The sequence below is a fragment of the Strix aluco genome, chromosome 4 (genome assembly GCF_031877795.1).
Source record: "Strix aluco isolate bStrAlu1 chromosome 4, bStrAlu1.hap1, whole genome shotgun sequence".
NCBI classification, from domain to species: Eukaryota; Metazoa; Chordata; class Aves; order Strigiformes; family Strigidae; genus Strix; species Strix aluco.
This window is the reverse complement of record NC_133934.1, coordinates 118,960,162-118,979,665: the sequence shown is the minus strand read 5'-3', so window position 1 is coordinate 118,979,665 and position 19,504 is coordinate 118,960,162. Positions and strand designations below refer to the sequence as shown.

The 19,504-nt window shown below is 38.2% G+C and overlaps 1 long non-coding RNA gene across 4 annotated transcripts in view; it reads left to right on the top strand.

Moving 5' to 3' along the window:
* LOC141923607 (uncharacterized) overlaps window positions 1–19,504 on the top strand; it is a 183,888-nt gene that overhangs the window by 37,780 nt on the left and 126,604 nt on the right. The gene's annotated exons all lie outside the window — the stretch shown is intronic.

Below are 19,504 nucleotides of genomic sequence, written 5' to 3'. Positions count from 1 at the left end.
TGAATGGAAAACAAACAAAATGTCTATTTTTAAACGAACTAAATCCATGTAATTTTAAATGGGGAACCTTTTGAGTCCTTGTAAAACAAGTTCCTTAAGTGTTTGAATGATGCTATTTAAATGTGTAATGACTTGACCTATAAAAAAAACATATTAATTGCTGCACTTTCAGGATGAAAGTATTAAACATTTTAATTGTACTCTGCATGTTTAGGATGCAAACAAAAGTGCTCATTGTGAACCTGCCAATTAAAGTAGCTGCCAGTAGGGAAAGGAGACATGCCTGTGGCTTTCTTTGGGTTAGCTGAGGTCATGTCTACAAGTAATGCACAAGTTCTTAAAGAAGTTTGGCATCTGAATGCATGAAAATCCCAAGCAATAATCCACTCCTTCTATTAAAAGTTTTGTAGCTGTTTTGGTCTGACAACAATGTTTACAGAATAACATCAAGACTTTTAAATTTTTTTTTTTTTTTTTTTTTTAAAATATATAACAAAGTGCAAAAGTCTGTCTGAGAAGAACCCAGTTACGGGACTGCTCTTGAGCTTCAGAGTACTGTACATGACCATGGCCTAGTCCAACAGGCAGCTCATAAACCATTGAGGGAGCCCAGGGGAAGCTGGTGGGAATAGTCATGTGCTTCTAGTCAAGGAACGGTTTAGAACGTCACTGTTTCAGAGCTTAGAGTTTTGAAGTAATAATTTCATTTCTGTTAAGTCACTGTCTGCATATTTCTATAATACCATTTAACAACATACAGAGTATTTCAGTTACATCACATTTATCTTCCAAACAGTGCAGGAAAAACAGACTTTTCATCTTCTTAAGCATTTAATAGAAATTTGTAACCTGTGGAATTGGTTTCTAGTCATGTTCTCCCACCAACTGAGCCTGATAAGACCTAAATCCCAGCTCACTTATTCCAGTGTATGTTAAGAGCAGTCTGAATGACTAACACACAAGGCACACTGGCATAGAGAGCTGTGAAGAGCTGAGAATCTGGCTTGGTGTTCCCTATTGCGGGAGGAAAGCTGTATTTAAATCCATATATGAAATGGAAGATATTTATTTTACATTTCTGCAAAGGTTTTAAAAAGTTAGATCTAAATCATGTATTTCTATCTCAGCTGATGGGACTTCATAGGAAGATTCTGAAGAAGATATAGAAGTCCTTTGACAAGTGTATACTGAATTTGTGTTACATAATGCTTTGCATTTAATTGGTAACTATTACTAAAGATTCTGAAGTAAATTAAAAAAACCAACCTGTAAGCCAAATCTACTTTATTTTCAAGAATCTCCAGCTATCACTCACATATCCTTGCCAAATGTGTCATTTCTCTTAGCAACGGTATAGATGGCTTTAACAAGTATTTTTAACCTGTGAAAGAAAGTCACAGAGCTCACTTCTGAAATGTGAAGTTATGTTCAGATACCTAAGGGCTGTATTCAGTGATAAATTGCTTCTCTACCTCACAGGACCATGGAAGCTATTCTTGCAGGGCATGCTTAGTGTTTCAGTGCAAGTGATTTGGATGAATTTTTGTTTTTCAAGTTGAATATGACTTTTCTTTAGTATTATAAATTATTGTATGTGTGATAAAGCACACACACACATCTTGGGGAAAAATGTTAATTCTACCGCAAAAAAGGCTGATGCAAAGATAACATTAGTTACATATGTATTTCTCTGTAATTCATCCACATTTTACAGTTAAATTGCCACCTGAGTTAGCTTGGAGTAACTGTTAGATGGCATCCTGGTAGCCATAGTTTCAACAAGAAATTTCCAAAATTTCACTTGTAGTTTTGCTTACAGATAATGTGTAATGCAGTCTTTAGTGGTGTTGAAAATCCCTTTAAAAACAGATATTTCTGGGATGGCAGATGCTAGCAGCAGAGATACTTAGTTGGTATTGTCCAGTCAAAGAGTGACCAGTCTTTTACGGCCACCTTTTCGGTGGTTTCTGTCATCACTGTGGGAAGTATAAGGCAGAATGATGTGGCAACGTAGCTGAATCTGGTTGTATATATGCCAGAACCACAAATCTGTTGCTGAATATAATGTACCTTTTTTCCATCTAATGAGTAAAGGCACAGATAATACATAAAGGTTCTCACATCCCACTCTATCTCTCATTCCCATATTTGGATTGCCTACCAAGTGCTCCAAGTGCAAACTAACCTCTGAATTTAATATACCAGATCCTGCTATCTCATTCAAACCATGTCTTTGTAAGGCACATTAATACTTAGCCATATCAGTCAAATACTCTCTTTACTCTCAACATTTATTTAATCAAATGGATCAGGCAGACCTGCAATGAAATCACATTGCTAGTGTCCTCTTTTAAGCCTTCTACAGCATCCTGTCTTCTTCAAGGCTCTCTTTTAGGTGGTGTCACAGGCAGACATTATCTTTATTTATGGCTTGTTCAGTGCTACACTATTTTGGTGTTTAAAGGTTAGTCATAAACATTGGCCAATGTGCTTGTAATAAGAGCTTTGCCTGACCTAGTGCCTTAATACTGTTCTTTAACTTTAATTTTTTGGAAGAGTCCTTTTAATAGCCACTATGGTTTAATTCGCCAATTCTTGACCTTTATTCTGGAGTACTGATTTTCAAACAGAAGGCTTGGATTAAAATTTGTAAATAAGGTTTGAAAAGTTTTTATAGTGAGATATTTGCCCTGGCCATCAGGAATGGAAGAGGGAATGCATAATGTTCACTTTTCCTGTAGGGCTCTTGCCTATAGGTAACCTTATGGTTAGATTTAAAATTTGAAAAAAAAAAAAAAAAAAAAGTCTTGAGAACCTGTTTTAATGTCAGATCCACATGACTGGCAGGAATAAGAATGCTGATATCAGTGGGAATGAATATCTTTAATTTTTCTGTAGGAATTGGTGAAAGATAGGGTAAGGGTTTCAGAAAGGAAGGCTGTATCAAGTCTGATGTATTGTGGATTCAGAGGGTTCAGAAGGCAGCTGGTGTAGTCATAAGCAAATATTTTATTTTCAGTATTCCTGGACACATCTTCCATTTAAGGAAGGTTTGGGATAAGGCTAGGGAACTGGGAAAAAACATGTCAGAGAGAGTAGTATGGCGTAGGCAGGAACATATGCTTCATATTAGGTATTCCATTACAGATTCATCCTCTTTCTACAGTACATGTTAATTTTAGGGCTAGGGCTAGAATCAGGTTTTCAGAAAAGAAGGTAGAAAGCCTTTTTTATTCTTGCATTCTGCAAGACTGGCAGACATAGGATGAGAATTTGCATAGTTGGGAACAAATGCCTTATATTTGGATTTACTACACAAATTGTTCACTTTGAATTAATAAATTTTAGGCTTAGGTTTAGGGTGTCATTATGACATAAAAGAGGAAGGCTTCATCAGCCAAGATCACTGTTAGATCATTTAGGACCAACAGATATTAGAAAGAATGTTGTTTGATAATGAATCTCAATCAATTTTTTTTTCATGAAATAGTCAGTGGTTAGAGTTCAGTTTTTGGTTAAAAATAGGAGTAGAGTTAGGAAGAAAATGATCGTTGAGCTTGTCACTGGATTGAGAATGGCTTCAGGGATAGAAAGAGAGTTAGTAACATGAAGAGCAAATGCTGTTATTCACATTTTTTATGGAGTTTGTTCACCTGAGTGGGAAGGGTGGAGATTTAGAAAGACTATTGGTGATGATACAGCTAGTGCCTTTAATGCATTTTAGCTGCAAGAATTAGTTCACTGCCCATATATTAAGTAGGGTTATGCTTGAGGTTTATCTCATGTTTGGGGAAGGAAAAGGTTTGACCTGAAAGTTTAGGATGGGGGATCATATCAACAGCTGATGTTTCATGTTCACAGATTCCTGTAGAGATTAGTTCTACGATTACATTTCAGGTTAGGTTAGAATTGATTTAACTTTTGAGTGTAGAAAATAAGGCTTGAAGAAGTCAATGTCCTGTTGGATTCTTCATGATCATCAGGGATAAGAACACCTGTTTCACCAAATCCCATTAATTTATGTTAAGTTTTGCTCTGGGCATTGGTTACCTGGCTATAATTATAACCTTGTGATTGTGTAAGGACTTGGGAACTCAAAGCTCATTGTTTCCAAGATGCTATTAGATTCCACAGTGCTGGTTTTGGTAGAAGTGTTTACAGAAGAAATTGATAATAATGAACAGCAATATATGATATTCACCCAAGGATTCTAGAGAAACCTGGGAACTGGGTTACCATTTTGTGTAAAAATTTGTTCTGAAGGACCAGTAGATACAGGAATGAATATTGTATGTTTGCAGAGATTCAACATGGATTTGTAAAGGGGGATCAGGCCTCACAAATCTAATAGCATTCTTCAGAGAAGCCAATAAGCTTGTGGATAAAGGAATTATGGTTGATATAACCTACTTGGTTTATAACTTGCCAAAAGCTTTTAAAGAATCTAAGAAGTCAGAGGATTAAATAAAAAGGCAGAAGTCAGCAATAAAGGGTCAGTTTTCACAGAGAAAGGAGGTAACCAGTGAAGTTTCTGTGGGATTTGTCCTGGGGCCTGCAATGTTCCCAATATTAATAAATGGTCTGGAAATGAGAGGGAGAAAATCTTGAGGTATCTTAGTTTGCTGTTGATACTAAGTTATTATTAATAGAATCATAGAATAGTTTGGGTTGGAAGGGATGTTTAGAGGTCATCTAGCCCAAACTCCCTGCCATGGGCAGAGACATCTTCAACTAGATCAGGTTGCTCAAACTCCATCCAACCTGACCTTGAATGTTTCCAGGGATGGGTCATCTACCACCTCTCTGGGCAACCTGTTCCAGTGTTTTACCACCCTCAGAGTAAAAAATGTCTTCCTTATATCTAGTCTGAATCTACCCTCTTTTAGTTTAAAACCATTACCCCTTGTCCTATCACAACAGGCCCTAAAAAAATGTTTATCCCCATCTTTGTTGTAAGCTCCCTTTACGAATTGGAAAGGTCCAATAAGGCCTCCCTGGAGCCTTCTCTCCACCAGGCTGAACGACCCCAGCTGTCTCAGCGTTTCCTCATAGGAGAAGTGTTCCTTCCCTCTGATCATTTTTGTGGTCCTCCTCTGGACCCCCTCCAACAGTCTTTCTTGTGCTGAGGGCTTCAGAGCTGGATGCAGCACTCCAGGTGGGCTTTCACCAGAGCAGAATGGAGGGGGTGAATCACCTCGCTCGACCTGCTGGCCATGCTTCTTTTGATGCAGCCCAGGATATGGTTGGCTTTCTGGGCTTGAGTGCACATCGCTTGCTCACACCCAGCTTTTCATCCACCAATACCCTTAAGTCTTTCTCAGCAGGGCTGCTCCCAATCCCTTCATCCCCCAGCCTCTATTGATACCAGGGGTTACCCCATCCATGTGTAGCACCTTGCACTTGGCCTTGCTGAACCTCATTAGGTTCACATGGGCCCACTTCTTGAGCTTGTCCAAGTTCCTCTGGATGGCATCCTGACCCTCAGGTGTGTCAACCACACCACTCAACTTGGTGTCATCTGCAAACTTGCTGAGGGTGCACTTGATCCCACTGTTTATGTCATTGATGAAGATATTAAACAGCATTGGTCCCAATACAGACCCCTGAGGGACACCACTTGTCACTGATCTCCATCTGGACATTGGGCTGTTGACCACTAGCCTCTGGATGTGACCATCCAACCAGTTCCTCATCCACCGAACAGTCCATCCATCAAATCCATATCTCTCCAATTTAGAGAGAAGGATGTTGTGGGGGGTGGTGTCAAAGGCCTTACAGAAGTCCAGATAGATGACTTCCATAGCTCTTCCCTTGTCCACTGGTGTAGTCAGTCCATCATAGGCCACTAGATTGGTCAGGCAAGACTTGCCCTTGGTGAAGCCATGCTGGCTGTCTCAAATCATCTCCCTGTCCTCCATGTGCCTTAGCATAGCTTCTAGGAGGATCTGTTCCATGATATTCTGAGGCACAGAGGTGAATACATAAGGTAAGATTTTACTGTGAAGAATTACAGAAAGGAGTAGAATATATAAAGTGAAACCAGGAAGTGGCAATTTCAAAATAGGCAAAAAAGGTACTTTTGCCTCACATTGCATTGTTAAGCTGTCAAGATCCTTGCCACAAGACGTTGTGGACAGTAAAAACATTCAGATGCAAGAAGTCTTTGGATGAAAAGAAGAAACCATTGAGGGCTATTAAAGATAGAGATGGTGCTTCTGGTTCAGGAATTGCTCAGCCACAAAACCCTGGAGGATGCAAAAGTATTCTGGGGAATTACTGCTATATATTACACTGTTCTCACACTCTTCCCTGGGAATCCACTTTGGACACCATCAGGAATGGCGGCTGGGTGAATTGGATGTTTGATCTGATCAAATATAATATGTGAGAGTCTTTATAAACTAATCTTGTAAAAAAAGGACCAAATATTCAGCATATCTGAATAAGCATACATGTTATTGGGATTTTCCGAATACTGCTTTTTTCGGTGCAATCCTTGTCATCTTACCTCATGATTAAAAAGAGAAGACAACTGCTCTAGTAAGATTAATTTGGTACTCTGCATTCTGAGAACCTTCCCATAGCCCTTTACTGAGTTTCTGATGGCTTCCCATAGTATGTATAATCAGTCAAGACAGGTGTAAAATAAATTATCTTTTTCCTTTTGCACAACTGTTCTCTTTCCCAAAGTCAAAACTGAGAGAAAATAAGTTAATTAAAAACATATGTTATGCATCATGAGCTGTCTTGCAATATAAATTCTTCTGTTGCTAATCAAACAAGCCCTACCTCTACTAAGCACAGACTTCTCAGGTTTGAGGAGCTGCCCTCAGTTATCCTTTAACGTTTTTGCTGTGAATATAGTGAACTAGCCACAGTGTCATCACTCACACTTTAGGACAGGACCCTTATTGTCTACAATAGTTCTGTTTAGACATTTAAATTAATATCAGGGAGTGAGGAAGAAAGATTCAGTCCTTTAAATTGCATGCAGAACCTAATATAATACCACATTGCTCAGGAATAAATGCAAAAAGCTGCAAATTGTCAGGTTCTAGACAAACTTATATATACTCAGGACATAGGCTAGTAATTCTGCTTTTATTGGAAAGTTCACATGGATTGCAAGTGTATTTCTCATCAGAATGAATCTGGAGACAAAGGGGAGGGTATTCAATGTGACAGCACCAGAAAAATCTGTCCTGGGCTCATATTCAAAACTGCTGGCCATTCCTGGGAATCTACCTCCAGTGATATACCTAATAAGACTCTTAACTCTGTTCTTCCCATTTCATGAAAGACATAGGGGTACCCCTTGTATGGCTGAGAATTTATTCAATGCATCAGTGTTCCCCTGTCTTCATTGTACCATGGCAAATCTAACTCAATCTGGACTTTTGCCTCTACATGTGGGAGATGGCTTTATCTGTGGACCAACAATAGACATGCTTGGTCAGTCTGAATCTGGAAAGGCTAAAAGACAAAAGTCAGAAGTAGAGAAGAATTTCAGCAGCTTCTTGTACCAGTGAATCCCAAACTATGTTCACTGTCACCTTTTTACTTCAGATACATTTGATTTTGATGTGTCAGTTTGTTTTTTTATTATCTGGGGCCACTGGCTAAGAACAAAGTAATTGTATCTTCTGCCACATGCTTTTTTGAGCAAATTAAAAATATCTGTGCACTAGGATTTCTTTCATGATAATGAGACCTTCAAATTACAATGTCTTTTGGCTTTTCTAATGTCAGAAAGTTTTAGGAGAAAATACTTCGGAGTCATGGCAATTACTTGGTTTGGGGGAACCAAGGTGTGGAAGACAGCAGAGCACAAAACTCTTCTTAAGAATATCTAACAGCTCTTTTTGCTTATGGGATTCAGCTTCTTAATTCATACTCCCGACAATGAGTTCTGGGTCTTCATTCTCTCACAGACATTTTCTATAGTCTGGATGCATGAACCTTTGCTGCAGTATTTTGCAAACACAGTAGAAAGTGGTGATAGTGTTAGATGTGTCCTTGGATGCCCTATGATTTGCAGCAGCAGCAGGAGTGATGATTTTGTATTTAGTATCACACAATAGCTCACTATAGAATTTTTGAAGCTAGAGTTGGCTTCTCACCATGTCCCAGAACCAACCTGGCATTTCACAATAGAGGAATCAAATGTCTTTTGGCAGCATCTGATGTCATAGTTGCTTAGAGCCTGATCTCAGAATTTGGTTGTCATGAGTCACTCTCTACTCAGCTGTGTAAAACAGACAACAAAAAAATGTGGGCATCAGTAGTGCTGTGACCTTTATACAGTGTTCAACAGATTATGAGAAGGCAGGATTGTTATTACTAATTTTAAACTGCTACTACATGTGGGTTTTTTCAATACGTGAAACTAATGGAAGCCTGTCACCAGAAGTATACAGCATATTGCTTCAAAGGGGATCTCATTTTGACCAAAGAACTCACAAGCAAAATGACAGTGGAATGTGGCATGAACTCACGAGCAAAGTGGACAGCAGTGTTAACATCTCTCTTTGCACTGTCCTGCCACGGGTGATGTGTTTGCTGGCTTGAGGGAAGGATGACTTCTATCTTCCTTTTAGCATACTAGCTAGAGTTGCATTGAGAAGCAAAATAATTGATCACTGCTGGGCACAAACATCGTGTTTGATGCTCAAAGGTTTAGTCTGTGCTGAGGGGCTGCTGAAATTCTTTAGAAGAAAACATTCTGTATAATATGCAAGCATCACTAATCTGCCAAACCTCTGAGGCTATTGGGGTAAAACCGGAGTTTCTTTAACAGCTTGTGATCTGGCCATTCTGGTCTGCTTGTAATATGCAACATTTATCACTTGTGGGGCTTGGGCGGTATCATAAGTCAATTGAGTGCTACTTAAGTAATATTTGAACAGCAGTTAAGCTATAAGTGGATTATATGTTGCCTTCACATGGTGGTCATCTGCCACAGATAACTACGTGAGGAAAACAGAGCACAGCTTCATATACTGATCCTTTCTTATATTCTTGTACCTTTAGGAAAGTAAATGTATGTTTTTTTGCCTCCTGTCTTACAATAGTAGTGATTAAAAACATGAGGGTACCTTCAAGAATGAAGTGATTGTATCAGAAAGTTGAGTTTTTTTATAAACAATATATTAATAGACAGGAGGTGGTACACAATTAAAACATTAATTCAGGAGCAAGGCAGAATGAGTTTAAAGCAAACTCATTATCTTTATTATGAGTTGTGTGGTATGTGTTGTTGTCTTTAAAGTCCCTTCTTTTGGGGACATGCATAATATAAGGACCATGCCTCTCTTTTAATGTAATCTTTCTGACCTCAGTAGTTGCATAATAAGATTTGAAAATGTGAATTTTAAGGACTGTAGCATGAAAAGGTTTAACAAACTAGCAGTTTGAGCACAGTCTGCTAGTTATGCCAAACTTTCAGTTTCCAAATCAGATTTCTTGTCTGAGTATCCTTCAGATGGTCTTTCTCCTAGAAAATGGAGTGCTGTGGTTGGACCATGGAGTTGCATCAATAAAATTGAGTAGGTCTGTTCTGATCTGTTCCCAGCTGAAGCTCAGACTGAGCAAAACTGCAGAGTCTCCCTCTGTTACAAAGATCACTGTAGTTTTTGCACACCTCATGCTGCATCATATACACTCAGAACTGGAATTTATCTCTGGCAAGAGCTGTGCTTCCTGAATTATGTCTGGCATGCCTGTTCTCAGTTGTGAAGTATTTATCCGTTTCCTGGTGTTAGCTACTGAATCCAATGGGATTATGGTCCCTTTTAAATAAAATCCAATCTTGTCATACGCTACTGAATCCAAGAGGTATTATCACTTGTTTCATGGGCTTCTAATCAACAACTCACTTTGGTCTTGAAACAGTTTTATTGCACCTCATAAGCACCTGGTCTTGCTAATACATGATGTGGCTGGAATTGAAGTGCAGGTGGCTCTGCCATCTAGTTTGATTTGGATTGATTGCCGATTTAATAATGTAACAGCAAAAATGGCATCTGAGTGTCTGTCTGCCTTTTTCTGTAATAAATGTACATGAAGTATCTCTGCATCTGCTATCTGACACTGCAGATTGCTTTCTGTTCAGTGGAGGTCTTTCCAAACGGTCTCAGAAGCATCAAGAGTAGATGCTTGGTTTTTTTCTGGCATATCAGTGGTATATGAAGATACATTGGTTCTGCTTCCTCTGTTTCTGTCACTGCAGCTTATAGGCTGGCCATTAATTTTTCTGTCAAATTTCTGTCTGTAGCACATGTGTTAGATGGCATCAACAATACATGACACCTGTATTCTCTGTACTGTTTGCTTAGTTTGGAGTTTGAGCACTTGTTCTGTACCAATACATTATTGTTATATTCCTTTCACTGCTCACTTTAGTTGGTCTTTGAATGAGTTGCATGTTTCTAAGGCTAGGTCTATTGCCTTAAAAATGTAAAAATGGCCTTGCTTTCATTCTTTCAGAGAGGGTGCCAAGAATGTGAGCTCTGCAGTATAAACATTTTTTTCTCACTATTCAATACAAATATTTATTCAGGTAAAGGCAAAACAAAACAGTTTTGTGTCTACTGTTCTTTCTGGGCTCATTGAAAATTTTGATGATCTGTTCCACCATTTAGGGCATTATTCCAACAGGAGTGTCCTGATTATCTCCCCCCCCCCAGTGTTATAACAATGATTTTTCTCATCTTCCATTATAAATTCTGCATGGAGCCTTAGTTCTTGCTTTCACAGTTTTAATGCCTGCTCATGGATTTTGTCTGGAAATCCACCATGCCTGGTAGCTGGCATCACTCCATGCTGATGATTTCCTTTGTTTCTCACCCATATTTTGCCTCTTTGTCAATTGTGTTCTCTTTATTGTTGTGGTTCTCACAAGATTAACCTCTGCTGTCATTTTCCATATGCCACATGCTGAGTAGTAACATAAGAAAACACCACATTTATTAAGTAAAATGGCTTTAGATTGAGAGAACTGTAACTGAACTGAAGCCTTGTGGCAAGCCAGTGTCCCCAGATGTCAAAGACTACATTTAAGGCCTTTGGTGCTATTAACTTCTAAAGGCTGCAAGAAGTGGAGAAAGTGGGAGTGAGCCCTGATGGCCGACAGGGATGGAGAGGGCATCAAGGCCTAAGCTAACTGTGCAATACCAGTGCCCCTCTCAGCACCAGTGCCCCTGACTTCTCTCTGGTTTAATTTTGGATCAGAGTCTCAACACCAGGTCAGGGAAACACTTCCCATGGGAATAGACTTGCCAAAATACGCCTTTAGACTCTAGCGCTATGCTGGCTCAGCAGGTGAAGGGAAGACGTGTTTCCACTGGAAGAGGTGGGACTCAGATGCAAGGCTGCTGAGCTATTTTGATGTTTTTTCACTCTTTTCAACCCTGGGTGATTACTTGATATCTGGGGGGAATGCTTTTGCAAATTGATGATGAAATGTAATAATTCTTTGTTGCAATTCTGTCTATATTTATGGACTCCCATTTCTCTGAATGCCATAAGAGGTAAATATGAGAGGCTCATTGCTTTAATACTCTCAGACAATGATCTATGCTAACCCCCTCTTTCTTGCTTAATTTCTTTATCAAAATCAACCTACACGCTCTCTAGTTGTCTCTGGGACTTTCCTGCTGCCTGCTCTATGTGTGGCTGCATTTTTGCCCTTTCTCATCCTTTGTGCATAGCTCCACTGAACAACGATCATTGCCCTGAATTTGAACTTAGTCCCGAAGGAAAATTGCAGTTGTTGGTTCTTTTTCTAGGCCTCTGTTTTGGGTGCTGACCTCCAGTGTTTCTTCTGTTCCATGGGAGTGTTGTAATCAGTTTTTTACATTTAGCCTACTACTTTATACTCAGTAAAATGAGACTCCTAAATTCAACTCTACTATCAGATAGTTTTGTTATTCCTGTTTACGGATAGCAGTGGTTTTTGCTGTATGTTCTCAAGCTGCAGTTCTCCTTTTCCCCACATAAAGTTTTGCTTTTTTGACGTAGACTCCATGTTTCAGAACAGAAAATAATTGGCTGTTAAGGTCATGCAGGGAAGATATTTAGTTTTCCCATATTTCTGGGTGCAGCACTTTAGCCAATCACATTTATTAATTTTAAGAAGACCCCTCAAACATTTGAACTTGAGCCCTTTTCCTGCCAGTAACACCTGGCAAGAGGGCTAAATAAATTAAATTGCAGATATATTCAAGATTTATTTTAGTTAAAGCTTGTTTGTAGGATGTTTGTGTGCCAAGTTATATCTGAAGTAAACTTTTACAGGCAAACACTAAATCAGGGGCAAGGGGTATGGGAAGAAGTGTAAAGGGGAGTAAAATAGAAAGGTTGACAGACCCTTAACTATAAAGAAAATGGTTGCAGAGAACTCTATGGTATTAACTTAGATAATTGCCAGAGTCGTAAAATCCAGATTTTTCTGTCTACAAGGCTCCTGGGAGCTGCTGGAGACAAAGAAAATTAAATGTAATGGTTCATATATAATTCAGATTTTTTTTTCTTTTCCTCATTCTCAAAAGAGTAAAAGTGACCTACTTTCTGTATGTTGTGGTTTAGTGGGAAATTCCCCCAACTCCCAGTGTTAGTATGCTTGTTCTCTTCTTAAGCAGGTGCTAACTCCCATCTCTGCTTTACTACTGCTGGCATAGTATGTGCTAAATGTGTTGTGACATTCTTTCCTCTCAGTTTACAGTTAAGATGGTTGTGCTCCTTCCCAAATTCCAGTTTTGTTAAACTTCTGGGATTAATGTAGGATCTAAATTAATTTTCTGCATGTTAGTTGTCAACCACAGTAGAAGCAATTAAATAACAAGCTAAGATTTGTATTTTTATATTTGATACGTTACATGTAATGATGGTTTAAAAGAGACACCTGTCTAAAAAGTCACCACTTCTTCTTGTTTATTTGTTGCAATGAATGTTTGGAATGAAATGGGAAAGAATCATTAAAAATTAACTTAAATCTTGGAGGAGAACCAGTATCAACTCCATTCTAAGGCTGGATTTGAACAGGAAAAATTTCAATCCAAAGGGCTTCTTCCAACCCATCTTTACAAAAAACAAAGAGAACTGTCTAAAAAACCTGAGACAGGGAAATGAGGAAATTGGACTTAAGGTGAAGGGTCTGGAGCACATGTCGTACGAGGAGCGGCTGAGGGAACTGGGGTTGTTTAGTCTGGAGAAGAGGAGGCTGAGGGGAGACCTCATCGCCCTCTACAACTACGTGAAAGGAGGCTGCAGAGAGCTGGGGATGAGTCTCTTTAACCAAGTAATAAGTGATAGGATAAGAGGTAATGGCCTCAAGTTGTGCCAGGGAAGGTTTAGACTAGATATTAGGAAGCATTTCTTTACAGAATGGGTTGTTAGGCTTTGGAATAAACTGCCCAGGGAGGTGGTGGAGTCCCCATCCCTGGAGGTATTTAAGAGTCGGATTGACATAGCGCTGAGGGATATGGTGTAGTTGAGAACTGTCAATGTTAGGCTAATGGTTGGACTAGATGATCTTCAAGGTCTTTTCCAACCTAGACGATTCTGTGTGATTCTGTGTGTTGGTTACAAGTCAAGCCTGTCTCCATTTACTGTACATCACTACAGAGGTACACTAGAGAGAGTATAGAATCAATCCTAGTTTTGATCCTGCCCTCCAAGAAGACCCAATGTTTAGTTTGCTAGATCTAGTTCTATATAGAGGAAAAGGAGAGAAATTTAATGAGTTTATATTCTTCCATCACAGAGGTGAACTCATTCATGATTGAGGAGATTCTTTAGATTTTTCACTTCTTTTCCTAGTATATTGTTTCCATCATGGATGGAGAGAGATAGGAACATGTTAATCCTCTTTTGCTCAAATAGAAATTGCGTTGACCAAAAAGAGATGGTGAGATGCATGATGGACAGTGTTCTAGTTACTCTTCCTAAGAGAAGTCACTACACAATTTTATCATCAGATGTATACAGCAAGCAGAACAAAATCATGTTTCTCACTAAATGAAATGTATCCTTTAGAACTGCTTGCAGGGAAAGATCTGAAAAAAATAAAACCCCATGGTTCTGTTTAGACATATTTTATTTATTTATTTATTTCAACTAAACAGTTTCTTCCAGCTATGGACATTAGACCAGTTAGCAAGAGGACTTGTTCATATATTTTTGTTTTACTTTTGTGATCCAAGTGTTAGGAGTTGGGAGTTTGGATCCGAAGGGAATGAATTTACGTATGCAGGACACATTGTTCGAGGAGCTAATACTTACAGTAAACAGAGGTTGCTTAACTGTTGAGTAATGCTACAATAGTTATTTCCAATATTTTGCAAGAAACAATGTTCATGCAATGTTTTACCACTAGCAATTTATTAGTGGTTTTAATTCAATGCCAAACAAATCTCTAAGGGCTGTAATTTCAAAAACATGGAGTATCACACATTGGGAACTCTACCCTCTTTCAACCTTTGTAAGGTAAGACATATATGAAAGAGACACAATTTCTTTTCTCCCATTAACAGTATTTTAAAATCTAAATAGTGTAAAATTACTCTTGTGACATCATAAATAGTAAATTATATCCATTGAAAGGAGATGCATGTGCGTGCAAATTATGTTACAGGTAAAAAAAAGTCTTTAAAAATGCTTAAAAAAAGTCTTTCTATAATGGTTTACTTCAGGAAGACAGATATAGTCTGAAGAAGCCTTATTTGCCTTCTGTTTTTGGAATAGTGATGTATTTACATTATACTAAGGTCAAACCTAGCAGTATTACAAATCTATACCTAAATGAGAAGCACTTTTAATTCTTTGTACAATATATTTCATTTATTGTGATGAATGTATGAATGGAAACAGTTTTAAAGTGACTGAAAATAAATTATTTGTAAAGCAGCCCTGGATCTCTCTCACTCCAGATCCTATAAACGTTCATAATACTTCTCTACTTAACATATTTCACTGTAGCTGTACATTATTGCTAGTTTTTCTTTGTGCTGGAAATAGGTGGCCATTTTTTAGTGGAGATCAGCTTTAATCAATGCTCCTATTAATGTGATGCTCATTAAGTTCTTCTGTTGGAGATAGACACATGTTCTTATTTTATAGATAGAGAACTAAGGGATAAGGTGGATGGATGGCCTTTGAAATGTATTACTGCAGTTAAGTGGCAGAGAGAAGCCAGGGGTTTAATCTCCTATGTTTTTGCTTTCTTTAGTTCTGTGCCATTTAGGTAGGTATACATGCCTATATATATATATGTATACACCTATTTAGATGTCTGTATTGAAGGAAGACATAGACTTGAGGAAGATTTAATTAAAATCTACTTTTCTTTAATCAGACTTTTGAGTCCAAAATACTGGAGACTAAGCATGAATGTTTTGAAGAGAAACTAGGACTTTTCCAACTTTTCTGCCACCAGTTTCATAACAGTTTCTTTGCTGGTGCAATCCTATCATTACCACTTTCTTTAAAAACAACATAAGATCATCTTGGCCTGAAGTAAGTAAATTCATGTGTATTTATTTATGTGGTGTAATACACTGCATACCTAAATACATACGTTATTTTCACGAACACTTCTACATTGCATTAGCTGTCATCAGTTTTCATGCAGTTCCAAACTGATTGGTTTTTTGTTGCTTCATTTTGTTAAGGCATTCTGAATAAAACTTTAGGTGGCCCTTGGGAAGTTTTGCCTCCAATTTGGACTTCCAGTTTAAGATATAAGACATATCAACCTGGTTATTATTTACATCAACCCAACCCCAATTAATATCCACTTGTGAAAATAACTATAAAAGTTGGTGTCTTCATAATTTCCTTTCTCTGTTCTCTAACCCTTAAATTCATTGATAAGTAGGAGAAGAACCTGTATCAGACAGTCTATGTAGCTACATCTGTGCCTTTTAATGTGGAAAACTCAGAAACTATTTAGGTATTTTTGCTAATGTCTCCCTCTAGAGCTTGGTTGTCAGACAATACGTGCCTTTAAAATACTACATATCTAATGTTCCATGGCGAGACATCCACAGAAGACTGGCTTTCCATTCAAATGTTGAGATACACATGGTGGTACATGGAAAAATACCAAGAATGGTTTGCCAGGCTCCTCATGAAGCTTTTGATGGGATGCTAGCCTGTTAGATTAAAGGCAAAGTATGCAGCCATGTCTCGTCATGCGAACTAAGAGCACAATACTAATAAAATCATATGAAGGAAAGAAGCCTATTCTGGGAACCTGTGCCTTTATTTCTAGCAAGAGAGGCAGGTAAATTGTGAAGTTGCTGGAAAAGACTGTGCTTTGGAGTGGAAAAGTGAGCATAGAGTTATCTGACAAACGATTGTGAGGAGGGGATGAAGACTAGCCAAGCAGGACAAGTTCCATCTACTCAAGTGCACACCAGGGGTGTGAGTGCTTGGAAGATATTTACAGCAATGCAAAACATGGATGTACTCACAGTAGATGCAGAGTGGAATATCTGTTCTTAGTTGTGAAAAATGGTCCAACATCTTTTCTTTGGTATTATAAAAAGAGAGGCTAAATGGAAAATAAAGGAAGATACAAAATAAAAGAGCAGGAATCAGTGCAAAATGGAAGAGTGATGAAGAGGACCTAATGAGGTGGATTGAGAGGAGGAAGTGGTGATATGGAAGTGAAAGTAATACTTCTGTAGAGATGATATATGAAAATGAAGGGAGTGAATTGATAAAACTAGAATGTAATTTCATTACTGTGGAACTGAAGAGCATGCAAGGAAAAATGAGGGAAAAGCCCAGGGCAGAACAAGTAAAAGAAAGATTGCATTAGGGTGGTGTGTCACTGGGAAAATGATTTTCACACTGATTCACGCATTTTCTCCAGTGTGTTTCACTGCTTATTGCCCTTCAGATAACTTTCTGATGATTGGAAGTCAGAATATTTTGTTCCACGAAGGAAAAATTTGCTGATGGAATTTCATGGACCTCTTTTGTGTGCCATTATTTGTCATTAACAAGGTGTTCTTCCTACTGCCTTTACAACCTGATGTAATGCTGCTTTATACAGCACGTCCTAAAGGATCACTCAACATGAGCAAGCTATACAAGTATTCTACAGAGTTTGCCAACACCCGAGGGCAGGAACACTTAGACATTTTTGAACACTTTGCTTCTAATTTAGGACTAACTGGAACATACCACATCTCCACAGTTTAATTTTCTTTAGAAAAGAACATTGGTTTCATATATGAAACAAAAGGATAATCATTAAGAACCATCTGTGGGCCTCTAATAAACAGAAGCATGAGATAACCCAAGGAGCTCTCACAGAGCATTACGTTGAAACTTCATGTCAGGGAAGTTTGCAAAGCTTGGAGATTGTTTGGAAGTAAGAAAGCAGAAATCATTCCAGCTAAAAATCATTGTCTTCACTCCAGCAGATATTATGAATAGGTCCGTTGATACTGTATTCCTAGAATCCATGAAGTGTAACAATTAAGTGTACATATTTGCATTTCTAAACACATATGAAGAACTTCTCCCTCTAGAGGAGTGGAGGTACATTCAGTAGAAGTAGTGAAGCTTTTTCAGTATCCACTTGATACACCCATAATTTTTCACCAGTGAATATTGCTTGGACCACTACAGCTGTGAAATATACATAGAAAAGCTGGTCAGGAAAGAGAAACATTTACTGAGCAGAAATACAAATTTCAGGGTTCAAATTCTCAAGGATACTTATCTCCCACGTGAATGGCTACTAAGAATTGATATTGTTTTAGATTTAATTGCATAGGAGGTGGTTAAAATTAAAATGTGGATATTGAGAATACCATATGATGATAAGACAAATATATTTGGCATATAGACAATGATTAATGGTAAAATTACTTCAAAAAGAGCTGATCACCTGGTTTTCCTGGGTTGTGTGAAAGGTTAAAAAAAAGTCTAAAGTTGACCATTCTGCTGTTGGAAATAGGTGACCTTCCCTTTTTCTTAAGGTGAGTGTATGTGAATGAGATAAGCTAGAATGTCAATTTGCAATATGTCAACTATGGCATGATGGTTGTCCATACGTAGGCTGTTACCCACCAGAAATGCAAGCTAAATGAAAAGTAACTTCTCTTTGATGAAAAGTGGAAGAAGCTACCTTGTATTCACAGCAGGAGTAGCTGATGTACTATATAATCACTGCTGTGTTTTACCCCTTGCTCTCTGGAATACTGTAAAAGGGAAGAAAGTATGGAGAGCCTTGAAATTCAGATACAATTATTCTTCCCAAGTTTTGTATGGTTCTCAGGATGGTGAGTAAGAGGTTGCTGTTCTGCACAGCAGCACAGCTGTACAGCTACTGGATTTGCTTCAACAAAACATCAACTTTTCAGAGAAAATTGGCTGCAGGAAGGTAACAGATGTACAAAAGAAAATAGGGAAAGGATAACTCTTAACATCTTTATATTTTGTTTACTAGAAATTTTTAAAGGGAGAAAAAGCCTAAGTGTCATAGCAAATGGCTATTTTTGCCCTTATAAACTAATTTTATCATACCCATTTGTTCATATTATTGCACCAGAGATACAAGTGCTGTTGTTGCAGCTTGGCTAGCTTATATTCAACCTTTCTCTTCCAAGCACTTATGTCTGTGGTACTATTTAAATGGCAGAAGCTGGCAAGAGTCTATGGCTATACTGCTTCTTTTAAAGAATGAAAAAATTCTGGTTAACTCTTCTCTTTGTTTAGTCTATTGTTTCAGTTTCTTCAGAATGACAATTGCAGACATCTTACTGGAGAGAATTATGGTTCAGAATCTATGAAGTTATCTTTTGTTTGCTAACAAACTACTTTTTGGGTTTTTCTATTTGTTGTATTATGGTAGCAGTCATGGACACTAATTCCCAAACATGCTCTTGTAATTCCTGTTTGGGGTTATAATCACAGAAATATAAAAGGCACAGGAACTAGGAATTTTGACACAGTGCCAGAAATCTTAGAGAAAGAGAGGTCATGATGCCCTTTCAAGGGAGGCTGTGACTTGAAATGTTTGGGACTTACTGTCCCAGTAAACCTGTTTTTCTCATCATAAGACCTCTTTGTGGGCACCATACAAAGACATAACAAAAAGCTGTCTCCTGTCCTGGAAAGCTTATTGTCTAATTTACAGCTTCTTTTAGCAGCAACTGTCCACAGTAAATCTCAAAAGGTTGCTTTCTGTCAACAATCCATTAGAACTTTCACTGAAGCAAACGTTGAATACCGGCAGCACTGAATTCTGCCTCTGACCTACATGTACTCTTGAATGTTTACTGTAGTAGCGGCTGTGTTGCTAGCACTACATCCTGTAGTGTCATAAAATCTGTGTGTTCAGAGGCATGTGAGGGCAGGGAAGCAGGCAGTGATACTTGCTGAGAAGATTTTCCCAGTCAACAATTTGCAGGTCGGGGAATTCCTGAACCAGAGATAATGATGTGGTATCTAGATGCCTTTGCCTCAGTGGATTCCTTTTCCATAAACT